Source organism: Phalacrocorax carbo, chromosome 1, assembly GCF_963921805.1.
Source record: "Phalacrocorax carbo chromosome 1, bPhaCar2.1, whole genome shotgun sequence".
NCBI lineage: Eukaryota > Metazoa > Chordata > Aves > Suliformes > Phalacrocoracidae > Phalacrocorax > Phalacrocorax carbo.
In genome coordinates this window covers 83,709,894-83,721,658 of record NC_087513.1, presented here as the reverse complement: position 1 = coordinate 83,721,658, position 11,765 = coordinate 83,709,894, and positions in this window count along the sequence as shown.

Sequence of the window (11,765 nt, the reverse complement as noted above, 5' to 3'; positions counted from 1 at the left end):
TGCCTGCTAGTTTAACAACTCTGCAACATTCCTTACCCAGCACTCCAGAGGAAAGGAGTCAGCCCTTCAACTCCTCCCTGGCTGCTTCCCTAGATGTTAGTGCCTTTATAATTGCAGCAAGGGGTGGAGATCCCAGTGTATCCTACTGCTTGCAAGAACCTCCCCTATCCCTACCTACTGCAGCTTTAACCAACCCACTGTCTTCAGACTGTAACACTTCACTGCAGTTCTCTGAACATCTGCACAAAACGTCTGGTGATCTTGTCTTCAAGGTGAGGGGCTTTGCTTTTTACACTGGTCATTGGCACGGCACAGAAAAGCATAAAATGCCTTAAACCATAATAAACCTGTCAAATCAGATTAACATTTGTGGGTTTTCCCATCATATTTGGAATTTCCCATCTGGATTCACAGTCTAGGCGAAGTAGACTAACTTTCTATACTTTGACACCTGATTGTGGTTAAAATAATGTATTGGCCTCTCTTTTCTCTTGCTTCAAATATATTTTTAATATTGATGAGATGGAATAATAGAGAAGTCAGAGACAGAAAGATATCTAAAAAGTCCTAACTATTTCTATTATGGCCATTGAGCACTTTGCAGTGGTGTTGAAGTTTGATTCATTTCAGCTTGAAATTAGCCAGTCGATGGTCCCATATAAATTTTTAAGTGCCCCAGGATTATAGTTTTTACACCTGTGTGGAATCTAATTAGGTTTTTTTTTTTTTAGGGGGAGAAATATCTGCTTTTATTCAAAGACCCTGTGTTAGGATAAAGAAGAATTACCTCCTTCTTTTATTCTCTTGTGCTCTCAAGAGAAAATAAAGCACTCTGTTCTGCTCCCCAGAAGAAAAGCAAAGCTGGGAAGCAGTTTTGATAACTGTAATTCATTGTTTTCCACTCATATTGAGTTGAAGTTGCAAAGTCAATTTTCTTCAGAGTAGTCTGCATGTGCTGTGCTTTGCATTTGTGGCTAGAACAGTGCTCATTACACACCAGTGTTATGACAGTTGCTGAACTGTGCTTGTGCAACATCAAAGCTTCCTCTCTCCCCAGCCTCCCATCCAAAAGCCAGTAGGCTGGGGGTGAGCAAGAGACTGGGAGGAGACACAGCCAGGACAGCTGACCCAAACTGACCAAAGAGATATCCTTTACCATATGACATCATGCTCAACAATAAAAGGTGGGGGAAAGGAGGAGGAGGGGGAAAATTCATGCTACAGTGTTTGTCTTCCGAAGCAACCACTACGCATACCACTATGCCCTGCTTCTCAGTAAGTGGCTGGACATCTGCCGGCCAATGGGAAGTAGTGAATAAATTCCTCTTTTTGATTCTCTTTCACATGTACCTTTTGCTTTCCTTATTAAACTGTCTTTATTTCAATCTGTGGGTCTTTTTGCCTTCCTTCTATCCCCCCATCCCCTGGAAAAATGGCAATGAGGGAAAGATAGGGTAGGTGTTTGGCTGCTGGCTGGGGTCAACCCACCACTGTATGTTTATCAACATGGTTAAATTTTGTAGACGTGAAGCCAGAGAGATATGGCTTCAAAGGCAGAGTACCTGCATGGCAGCATGCTTTTCTCTGTTCTCCTGACATCTTGTGTCACTGTCTGTTTGTGTTTCTTTCTAGTGTGTAAAACAGGGAGTGGTAGCATCTGCCACATAGGGCAGGTTTGAAACTTCCATCACTTATATCTTCAGATTTTCACAGAAGTTTTCAAACCATATGAAACTGGAATAGGGCAGAAGTAACAGGTGGTCCCCCAGAGGTCTCTCTGTAACGTGCTGTTGTTGCTTAGACCACAGACAACATTCTTATGTTCTGCTCTGAAAGCCCAGCTCCCTGTCATTTCTACTAAAAAGGGTCCCTACCAGCTTCTGCAGTTTAGAAGCTTCACTAGGGATCAGGCTTGATTTTCTCTGTAATGGGATACCCACACCAGGAGATGCCAGGAACTGAAATTAACTGACAAAGGCTTGGACTTGAGTTGACATTGTAAAAATAGTAGATGATCAGTTATTGCATGTTCTTGCTCTTCCTGGCTTTCTCAGATAGTTATGAATTTATTGCAACATAATAAAGTATTCATCCCAAATAAGCTATTTGATAATCATCACCATCCATATCCTTATGCAGGGAGACATTTTCTGAGGCTACTTTTGAAAGCTTAATCAAAAGATCAGGCAGGCTAGGTGACATTCAAAGGTTGTATAAATAGAGGAAGGTAGCTGTGTATAACTTACTGTTATAATGAGCCTGGGTTTTGGCCCAAATATAGATTGGATTGTGGCTTTGGTTAGAAAGTCCACACTCATATCTCCAAGAACTGGCACTAGTTAAGATGTCTTCTGTGCATATATGGCTTCTGATTGGTAACCAAATGCAGGACAAAATGATCCATGCATCCTGTATCCAAATAACTCACTGCAGTAGTTTAAACTCTCCACTAAACAGAGTGGAGAAGGTACATCTAGTAATGAAATGAGCAAACAAGAAATGCAATTATCTGGAAAAGAGAGGTTATTAGACTGATACGCTTGCAATCAAACAAATACCCTGGATGAAAAAAAGTCACTACACCTTATCACAATAAAGGAAACTAGAGGTCAGCCCATCTTCTTGGTTATAACGTATAATAATTTGTCTTTCACATGAAAATCAAACAACATTTCACTTGATACGACAAAAGGGTTGTTTTCAGGACAGATATTTACAAAACCGTCGACACTTGGTTTCTGTGGGTTTTTTTGTTTCTGACTGCATTTCCTTGCTCTTCAAATCCTACCCGTGTTGATTACCTCATCTGTATATGTGCAAGAAGCTTGTGGAGATTGCTCTGTAGGGAAATTAGAGATACTACTTCATGATCAGATTAAGAGACTGTATTTGGGATTCTGTTCTTTCCTCATAAAAGAATTAATTCAGATGACTGGCATCTAAGTTAACCTAAACATCCCCCCCGCCCAACACTGATATAGAAGGTGTATAAGATGCTCTCCGTAGTGGGCTTTTTTTGAGATTTCTTGGAGATAGGTCTCAAGGCTGCTGTGCTTTGTAACACCACCATGATTCCTTCCCAGGAGATTTTGGAAGAACTCATTGATCTTTCTGTTCATATATGAGGAACTGTGAAGTAATGTTGGAGAAAGATCTGTATACAGAGGGATTATCTTGCATCCTTGACTCAAAATGAGTTGTTTTCCAGTCTTAGAATGTCACTTAAGTCATAACTTCACACTTCAGCTAGTCTTATTTAGTAGTAGCATCACGCTCAGCTAGATCTTTGTGTTTGCAGATGGAGAGCAAAGAGAAGGAGCCTTGGCCACAGTAGAATAAGCTGATTGATTTAGTTAATTTTGTGAAGAAACCACTCACCAGCTGGGTATAGATAGCTTTCTGCCACTTAAGCAGCCCTGCTGCAGGCATAGTTAGACTAAAAATCATGCCTTTGTGATTCTAGTTTGGTTTACTTGAGGCACTGGATATGTTCTATCAGTAAAATTTATCCTTATGAACAAAAGCTGTTTTATTGTGATAGACTACTGTAATACTACTCAACTGCAAAATCTTCTTAATAGAGAACTGGTCACAGTAATTTCTGTATCAAGGAATGACCTGACCTCAAATTTCACTCACTATTATTGCAAAGAGCCCTACTTCTTTCCTATGAGAGTCATAAAATGGCTCCAGAAAAACTCCGGTAGTCTCTGGCACTCTATGTGTTCTCCTCTTTCTGTAGTATTTGTAGCTGCTCATATTTTTTTTTTTTTTCATTTCTTTATGGCACTCCCTCTTACCCTTGCAATTTATTGTCATCACCCAACCATTCTTTCTGCTTGGCTGGAGCAGTGCAGGAGAGGCAGGTGGTAATTCTGTGCAAGTTTGCACAGCCTAGCAGAGCAACTTTGAACAAGCTAGCTAAGTACTGCAGTAGGTAGTGGTACAACCTCTGGCAAAGCCCATTTGAGGAGTTCCCTGATTGCCTTGCTAGCAGCACCCCAGCTGGCAGTCCGAAGCCAACATAGATATATCTGCAAGAGCTGTAGTGATATCTTTGTGGTGTAGACACTGACACTTGTCTTGTAAATGGGTTAATTGCTGCATTCAGAGAAGGATCTATACAAAGAAACTCATTCATTATAGCTACAAAAATTAATTGAAAAGCACTGAAGCGACCTGTGACTTTGACTATGACTGCTTCCTATAAAACCTTCTTTAAGCACATTAGATTGTACAAATTTTTTTAGGCATAGTAAAGGTTGAAATGCTTGGTTTGGCCCAGGTGGTTGAGGAACAATACTGAAACATGGTAACAACAGGTAAAGTCCTGCTTGGTCAATAGGGTTTCCAGTCAAGCATGCAAAATTTCTCTCATTGTTCTAGGATGCGTGGGCCCTGGAAAAGTTCTCTAGCAGCTATGCAAGCTAAGAGGATGGTGAGCTCATTAAAGAAAATAAGTGTATCCCTACATGAATAGTCACAGCTTACAGTGATTTTGATGAGTGATGGAATTCCTTCCATCAAAATGGGTGGGATGGTGGGGGAAAGGGCTACAATTTATTTCAGTGATCTATGATGTTTTAAGTCCTGGAGAAGGCAGTAGTGTAAAAGGCAGTACATGAAGGTCAGCCAGTTGCAAGGATTCTGTTACACCAGTGACTCATGTGAGTGTGGATGTGTCATCCAGAACCCGTTTTCAAAAATGAGACGTTTATCCTTTGATGCAAAGATGCTGAGGTCTGGGCAGGAATAGGTCTGTATGAGCTAAAGTATTAAGACTGTCTTTGCTGTGCGGTTTTGGTGGCAAATCTGCCAGTCAAAAGTGAGTGAAACTGGAATCTAACTGCTCTCACTGCATCTGCATAAGCCTGGGAGTGGATACTCTTATACCAATGAAATTACCTTTCCTAGTTGTACACAGTTTACCTCGCAGAGCTTGGGCTCAGCTATAAATACAGTTAGGTTATCGAGTTAGTCTGCACTTCTCTTGGGGAGTGCTTTGCTGTTTTTATGCCCTTGCATGGACAGGACAAAAGGTTTTTCAACCCTCCTTTCTGCTTGGTCTTGATAGGCAGTGGGAAAGGTTGAGTTCAAAAGTGAAGAGGTCACTAGTAAAACTCCTGAACAAGCCCAGCAAAAATCCTCTGGTGCTTAGTAAGTTTGTTCTTCATACTTGCAAACATAAATCAAGATTTTATTAGAAGGGGAGAAGAAAATACTTAACAAGAGGCATCACTTGACATGAAATTCCAAAAATATAGCTAGTTAAGCCCTCTCCTGTGGTGAGACAACTAGGCTTGCTGCATGCTCCCTCCCTAAACCTCCCATGCTAGCAACCAGCTCATGGCTGGTACTGAGAAATCATCTTGTCTACCAAAAGCTGGCAGAAGCTGCACGTGATGTTGGCAAGTATTTGCTCTCCTGGCTACCAGAAAGGTACTTGAAGCTAAAACAGCCATCTCCAGTGCGCTGAAGGCTGTCAAGCCCATTCTCTGGCCATGATATTGCCTCTGAGGAAAGTCCCAACCCTTTGCTTCTATTTCACAGCTATGTGCAGCTCTCCTCTCTTCTGAGCTGTAACTTCTGCACTCTGTAGGTAGAAGCATTAGCTTTAAGTTCAGGCGACAACTTTTGCCAGTCACATGTGGAAAGAAGTAGCTGTCTGAGGCTTTCATATTGCAAAGGCTTTCCTCTGCTTTATGGAAAGCCTGCTTTTTCATTTAATTCTGCAGAAATGTCTCACAAATCCATTGTAACAACAGATTTATAAGTGTTTGAGACTCCCATAGTCCCTCTTATTTTCCGCCTCTTCCCTCAACTAGTTTACAGTGCAGTAGCCTTCCCCGGCTGATTGTCCTTCTTCTCTGGAGTGATTTGAGAGGGGTCATCCAAAAGTTTTGCTTCCCCTTGGGGTCTCAGCCATCAGACTGCAAAGCCTGCAAGGACTTTACCAACATAACTATCCCTCAGGTCCTTTTGTGGAGTTGCAGGCACTATTGACATAAGACACGTGAACAGTCTCTCTGAACAGCAGGCTGTGATGTCTGTGAGAAGAGAACTGTAAGAGGAGTAAGTAATGTCTTTACATGCTTCTTCGGATGTGGCTACAGGAATGCAGCTTTGTGGTATGGACCTGGGCCAAATGAAACACCACTTTGCCAGGCTTTCCGTTTCATTTCTCAGACATAATTTTTTTTGGAAATGCCGTATGGCTGTTCCAGCTGCTCTGAGAGGGGATTGTGGATCTTGGTGTTGTCACTTCAAGGTTGTAAAGTGATGTTTTTGGAACCAAGAATTCATAGAAGATGAATCTGAGAAATGAGACTTACATCTTTAAGAGCAGGTGCTACCTCTTCTCATTTCTTTCAAGTCTGTCTTCTGTGCAGGCATGATATTGCCAGGGCTTGAATATGAGAAAGAGCATGGACTTAGGAGCCTCTCGCAAGCGGTTCATAACACCAATGTTGGAGGCTACAGTCAGTCCTTTTGTGAATACGAGGGCATCACTTTGAGCTTTTTGCCATTGACCAACATCTAGCTTCTAAATCCATTTTTTGTTGTTGCAAAGGCTTTTTCTTTCCACCATGACATACCAGAAATTGAACTTGTTCCAGACACATTATGGGAAGCATGCAAGTGCTATTCAGAGCCTACAGCTTTCTCTCCCTTTATCTGTTATTATGATCTACTTGGCAGCACAACAATACTCTTGTGTTACCCAGTATATTAATTGTGCTACTTTAAGGATGCCCCCTAGGGAGAGCATGTTTGTGCCTTCAACCCCTGACCTTATGCCTGAAAAGATTTTTGATTCATTCCCCACATATAAAGGCTATTTCTGCTTTGTCTCCAGTGATAACATATTCTGCAGCTGTATATTGAACTACTGAGCACTGTGCAGAACAAGCTGGAGGATGTGTCCTTGATGAAGAGCTGTCGTTCCTTATTATCTCCTGTTATCTTTCTGAACGGTTGAGGCTTCTGGGTTGGCTCAGGGCAAACAAGCTGGCCTCAGACAAACAGGGCATCAGAGAAAGTCCTCATTGCATAGTTTTCCCTTTTAAAGAACTAGGTGTTTTTTAAGGCTACTGCCTCATAAACGGCCAGGGCTAGGCAAAACTGTCTGCTGGAGAGCACCGGGTGGAGATGAGGGAGTGCCTGGAGTGTCACACCCACGTCTAATGTCATCCCTAGTTGCTAGCCCGAGGGGAGCACAAGTGCTTTGCTACTAGGCAAAGCAGTGGCAGAGTCCTGGCTGTTCACACCTCTGTGGGAAGCCTCCAAAGTCTGTCCTGTTGCATTCCCATGGACTGCAGCAGATGGATCCCATAGGAACTCTTGGAAGAAGTGGAAACAGATGGGTGACCTTTCTTCACACTGGAAGTTACAGGGAAGATTGATTCATGGTACTTTTAAGGTTCTTGAGCATCTTCCTAACTATAGTAATCAGACTAAGAAAACATGACTCAGCTGACTTCTTTTTAAGACAGACAGTGTCAACTGGGAACAAAACTTGATGGCTTATTTGGCTGTGAGAGCAGAGCCATGGGTCCTACCAGGCCTGTGTGGGGGCCCAGCAGACTCCAAAACCTGCCAAAACCCAGGGAGGTGGAAAGGAAGATTCACATTGGTTTCAGTAGGGTCCAGACTCTCAAAATGGGGGGGGGCACAGCAACACTAAAGCCCATGAGAGGCGGTGCCCTGGAACTGTGCTGAATAGACTGAGTCTGTGTGATCTGCACTCCAGCTGCATCAGCAGCTGTACCCCAGGAACTGCTCTGAGTTCAGAATGCTCTAATGTTGCTTCGTTAAAGATACAGTGAGGATAAAAAAGTAAAGTCACGGTGAATCTTCCTGCTCTATCCGACAAAAAGGAAATGCAGGAGCAGCTAGGCACTGTAGGATCCCCCGTATATGCTCTTTTTATAGCCTCCAGCATGCAAGGCCTCAGCCTCAACAGAACACTTTGCTGGCTTCTTGGGCACTTGGCTGCCTTCTTGATTCTTCTGGCTCTCGTTTGTTCTGTCTTCCAGTAATTTTTTTTTCTTGCAGTATATACCAACAGGCTTAGAGGGCTTTAAGCGATTTTGTGAGCCCTCCACTGACATTGGCAGGACTTTACATTCCTGGAAGAGACAGTAAAGGTCCATGTAGAAGTCTGGAATTAGTTTGAGAAGAATTATTTAGCAAGCCTGCTAGTCATGACTTGTGTCCGAGACTGACTACAAATCACGAAGCTTGTTTTCAGAAATGCACCTAACATTAGAACAGAGTGACCAGCGTGTTACTGAAATGGTTGAAAAGGCTGACATTCTTCTGAATACCTTGGACAATTAATTCCACCACTTTATGTAGGGGCTCGCCTCTTCTGATAATCAAAGCTAAGAGCCAATTATATCCAAGAAACAAGCAAGAATCTACCCAAGATCATTTTATTTCATTTTAGTGCTCTATGTCTCCTTCCTAAGTTTCACCTAGTCTTCCTGGGCTACATAACTATGAAGGCTAGGGACATATATGGTTTCACTATCCCACTGTTTACAGGATCAGGTCTCAGATCGTGCTACTCCATGTCATCGCTGTTTGTTTGAGGTAAAAACAGTAGGAGCGTAACTTGAACAATGCTAAGTCACTGAATCCCCTCCAAGCATTCACATTCAACCCAACCAAGTGTCAACAAGAATGAAAAAATCATAAGGCAACAATGAAAAAACTCATGATAGATGGCTACAGGCAAGCAATAAAGGTTAAAGGGAAGAAAACCTTCAACTTAACTGTTGGAGACAATTTGCAGAGATCAGGAAGAGTGAAACAGAGCAAGTAGTGCTGGATATGTTTGCTCTGAGACAGGCTACTGAGCAGGGCAAATCTATTGGCCATGAGTTCAGCAGAGCCTCCGGCACTGATCAAGAGCTTCCACAAGGTGCTGAAGGTTTCATGCTGCCGGTCACTGAGTTGAAGACATTTCTTGAAGCCTTACCTGTCAACCAGACGCTGTGGCAAAAGGATCAGACTAGCATTTAGGCTTTTAAACGGGCAGACTATTTCAAGGACTTGTTTTTATAGGAAAATATACATAGAATACTAGTGCCTGTGTTCAAACTAAAGAAAGGAGCATAAACATATTTGGCAACTCATAAGAAAATGCTTGGCATTTTTGGAGGCGGGAGCCAACCCTTACTATTTTGTCTGCTTGATTCACATGATCCTAAAACTCAGTGTCTGAAGTTCTTGTCAATGGTTAGATCTTTGCATCTGGAATTTTAACAAGAACATCCTTTGGCTCAGGTTTTCATGTATTTATTGCAGTCTCAAAGAGTGGTGAGGATTACTGCACCTTCCCAGTGCTTTAGGTGGAAAAAGGTCTTCACGGGTGTTGTTTCAGGACACACCCTGCAAAGAACATGCTTGTTTTAGCAACTGGCTGAGATAGGACCCAAAAGCTGCATCCTCCGCTTATGGAAAAGGCCAGCATTAATGTGGCTTCTACGGACTTGTCTGAAACATCTAGAGGGAGAACCCTCCTGCACTCCCAAACCAATCTCTCAGGCTTATGTGGCTTTTCTAGAGATTTCTTCTGTGCCTGCTCTGCATCTTTTGTCTCTTTGCTTCACCACGTCAATGAAGATTTTCATCTGTTCTTTCCACAGGAAGGAGTTCTGCTTTGGTAAGGCAATGCTAAGGGTTGGGTGGCTCAGCCGTGTGCAGAAAGATGAAACACATAAGGAAAGAAATTGTAGTGTACAAGTGACTGAACAATAGCAAGGTGTCGTGCTTGTTACTGCACGTGATAGGTTTCTGCTGTAGTCTGCCGTGCGGCATCCAATTTGTAGCATCATTTAAAAACCAAGACTTTCTTATGGAGCTCATAAATCAATTCTAAGTAAAATTTCTCAGGTAGTGACATGTAAGGGGGAAGAACGTAGAACAATGTAGCATGGAAGTAGCCAAATTTGTCAAATTTACTACACGAGTTAGAGAAACGTATATAGATATATCAGAGTGAACTGAGGCCAAACAGCCTCAAAGCTCTATGTTTACCTCTGGCAAACAGCTAAAACTAAAATTGCAGTGCTGTGCTAGTGTAGGACCTAGTTCAACTTGTCTGACTTGCATTGAGGTTAAGCAAATTCCCGAGTTCCTGCAACAGCAACTTCGCATGATGCAAGTTCCATGAGAAAAAATTTGGGTCACCAGTTGTGGTGGAAGTAAAAGAGTTATAGAGGTAAAGGAAGGCTATAAAATGCAGATTTTGCTAGATACCGCTGGCATTGTCCCAGGCACTCCCTCTCAGCCTAGTGTCTTGGAAATTTGTAGCAAAATTTAAATGCTGTGCTTTTGAAAGGATCTGCATTTCATATCAGTTTCCATCTGACCAGGCTTGCAGTTGGCCGTTCCTTGGAATGGCATTAAACAAAGGCTTTTGTTCAGCAGCAGGCTGAGTGTACGCAGCTGAAGAAGGTGGATTGAACTAGCCTGACTGGCCCCTCTTGAAGCTCACACAATCTTTTCTGCTGACAGAGATGGGAGAGCGAGGGGGAGTTTGGGGTCACTGAAAAGCAGCTTGGGCAGCTAGATATCTTCAGAATCACAGCTGATTCCTCAGTGTGTGCCTGTCTGTGGAAAAAGTCACCCACAGGTCTCATGCGAACACGCTGACATTACTTTCAGTGTGACTTTTTGGGTCAAACATTGTGCTCAGGGCGTGCTTCTCAGCTGCTTGCAGCAACTGTCCAGCTGCTTCTCAAGGTTTCTTAGGTCCTGGTGTTGCCGAATTCCTGAAGTCTACTTTTTTGCCTGGATCCCAGTGCCACTCTCAGGCTGAACTGCCTCCTGCTAGCTCATCTGCAGAAACTCCCAAGATTTGCAGCAGAGCTCTCTGATGTAGCTGAGCTGCGTCCGTGCCTTGCCAAAAGGGACAGTGCATTTTTTCCTGACTGCTTCCTACTGCTTCTCTGACTCCAGCGTAAGCCTGGTCAAGCAGATAGAAGGTAGAAACATACTTTTTCCCCCTAAGTCTTGGCAGTTTTGAGCTGAGTCCTTATCTCTGACTTGCTCTCTGTGGGGTCAGGTTGAGCACCACTTTAAGGGTCAGAAGAGCATGGACGGGAGCAAAGGCAGACAAAGGCGAGCAGGACCAAGACTATGCTGTTCAGCAACAGGTAGGCTGGCATAACTGCAAAACGGTTTGTGGTGGCAGAGGACTGGGGTCCCATCAGTAGCTTCTCTAGCAAAAGCTTCTCTTCTCCATGAAGTTGCAGCCTCCTGCCTTTGGCTTTTATCCATGAAGGTGCCTGAGCAGAGGCTGGTTCACAAGGACTGCCCAAGACAAGATCAGTGACTGTTTTTGCACCCCACAATCCCTTCACTCACAGAGGTGGCAAGGTTTGTAATGAAGGGTATTGCATTTGACTAAGCCAAAGACAGTTATAATAACCCAACTCATATTGGAGCACTGGAACCCTACTGCATGTCTGAACTTGCAGAAAACTCTTGAGTAGCAAGCCAAAGTATACCTGTACTGGGAGGAACAGATTGAAGAGGAGGCTCCTTTTGAGTAGCTATGTGTACCTATGCATATGTAAATATGTGGCTCAGAGGAGAACATCCCCTGCAGAGAAACATGGCTTCACACAATGTGGCTGCAAGTTCAGCATAGGTAGTCCCTAGCCTTGCGCTTTTGGTGGACAGGGACAAGCGGCACATTATTGTCCTGGATGCAGCAAGAAAGGTGATGTTGGTAAGCCTTCGCTAGCTTTTAG